At 41.2% G+C, this 2,169-nt stretch overlaps 1 pseudogene; it reads right to left on the bottom strand.

Moving 5' to 3' along the window:
* Positions 1 to 696: 696 nt before the first annotated feature.
* LOC126080172 (olfactory receptor 4A5-like) lies at positions 697 to 1,712 on the bottom strand (annotated as a pseudogene).
* Positions 1,713 to 2,169: the final 457 nt, after the last annotated feature.

The following is a 2,169-nucleotide window of genomic DNA, read 5'->3' as shown; positions in this document are numbered from 1 at the left end:
GTATGAATTCAGTTCAGGTTTCCAGGTAGCTGATCATCAAGTGTGTGTTACAGGCTTTGTCCTACAGCCTTAGAGGGGCAGGGTGATTAGTGTATGTACCAGAATCTGATTGCAGGAGGGGGTCACACTCTGAACAAGGTAGAGGGCTGAGAACCAACCCACGAGTGCCTCTGAGGAAAGTGCATCCCTGTTCCTTAGAGCGTGCAGTGGGTGGGCTCTGAAGATGGAATGTGGGCACCCAAAGTTTTTTGGTTGTAAGGACTGGGAAGTACCAGTTATCCTTGGACCCCTGTCACAGGTGGCTGGGTGACCTGAGTGGAGCTACGAGTCCTTAGGTCCCTGATGTGGGTAGGTGAAGACCTTGTTTAATAGGCAGTTCATTTTCTAAGCTTGTCTTTGAAGCTCAGGGCTCCCAGCTTGTCACAAATATACTTGTTTCACTTTCTTTTTCTGGTCTTTGTTGTAAAAAGGGCTCGCTGGAAGTGCCTGTCTATTCTGCCATCTTGGCTCAGCCTCCTATTTTTATTTATAATATTAAAAATATATATGCCCTTTATCTAGCCTCCAGAATAACTCTATTAGTTTAATTCTAACCCCAAAGAGTAATTTATTCTGTATTTTGGATGTCTTTACATTAATAAAGTGAAGTATTCGTAGAGAATCCATTGAATTGACTTAATCGTTCATTGTGATCATTTATTGCCTATTTCTTGCTTTAGAATTAGCAATGATATTTTCAGTGTGGGTACACATTTTTACTCTACCTGTAGTTAACCTTTTACTTAAGATTTTTTCCATAGCCTTTTTCATCTCAGAATTTCTCAAGGTGTATATCAGAGGATTCAACATGGGAGTGATAACTGTATACAACACAGTCATGGATTTCTCAACAGGAAAGTTGGAAACAGGTCTAACATACAAGAAAATACAGGGGACAAAAAAGAGGACAACCACTGTGATGTGGGAGCTGCAGGTAACCAGCGCTTTGCGCCTCCCTTCCTGACTGTAAGTCTTCAGGGAGCTTAGGATGACCCCATAGGAGACTAGTAGAAGGATAAAAATTACCATACAGGTGGCTCCACCATTGGTAACAACAGTGAGGCCTATAAAATAGGTGTCAGTGCAACCAAGTTCCAATAACGGGTACATGTCACAGCTGAAGTGATCAATGACATTGGGGCCACAGAATGGGAGGCTGTACACAAAGAGAAGTTGAACCAAAGAGTGCAAAAATCCTCCAACCCAGGCCACCACCAGCAACAGAATGCAAACCTGTCGATTCATCATGGTCAAGTAGTGCAGTGGCTTACAGATGGCCACACAGCTGTCATAGGCCATTGCCACCAGAAGAAAGACCTCAGTACCAACAAATAAGTGTCCCATGAAGAGCTGGCCCATGTAAGCTGGGAAGGAAATAGTCTTTTTATCATAGAGTAGGTCTACAATCATTTTGGGAGAAATGTCAGTGGAATAAACAGCATCCATAAAGAAAAAAAAAATTTTTTTTTCTTTATTAGTGACGGACAGGCAAGGAAGAAGTACATGAGGGAGTCCAAGGAGGGGCTAACAATAATGATCATGACAATGAGCACATTTCCCACCATCGTCACAGTGTAGATGAGCAAAAACATGACAAATAATGCTTTTTGGCCCTCAGGATCCTGAGTGAGTCCTAGGAGGACAAATTCTGTTACATTGTTTCTGTGTCCCATTTACTCTTCTGTAAGACCTGTTTCAGAGATGGGAGCTCAGGAGAACAAACCTGTAATGAAATCATGAAATTATGAGTATGTCCATTAGGTCATGGAGCACTTCTGCACCATTTATCTTCTACAGTGGCTTATACATAAGAAACATTGACAAATGTCTACTGAGATTCTCTTCCAAAGATTCAAATATGCCTACCCTTAACAATTCTAGTTCTTCTCAGATGACTGGATTGTGCCTACAGTAGACAAATTCTATCTCTAAATCTTAGTGGATCTTCTATAAATAAGTCAGAGGCCCAACAGTCTTTCATTCATTTAGTATTTCTTTTTTAAAACATGACAGTACTTGATATAGAGGTCTGCGTGACAAACAGGGGAAGGATGTCTGCTGTCAAGAAACTTATCCTCTGGTGGCGAAGATAATTAAATTGACATAGAATCAGTACTTAGAGTTGGTAAT

The sequence above is a fragment of the Elephas maximus genome, chromosome 7 (genome assembly GCF_024166365.1).
Source record: "Elephas maximus indicus isolate mEleMax1 chromosome 7, mEleMax1 primary haplotype, whole genome shotgun sequence".
NCBI classification, from domain to species: domain Eukaryota; kingdom Metazoa; phylum Chordata; class Mammalia; order Proboscidea; family Elephantidae; genus Elephas; species Elephas maximus.
This window is presented reverse-complemented; position numbering and strand designations above follow the sequence as displayed.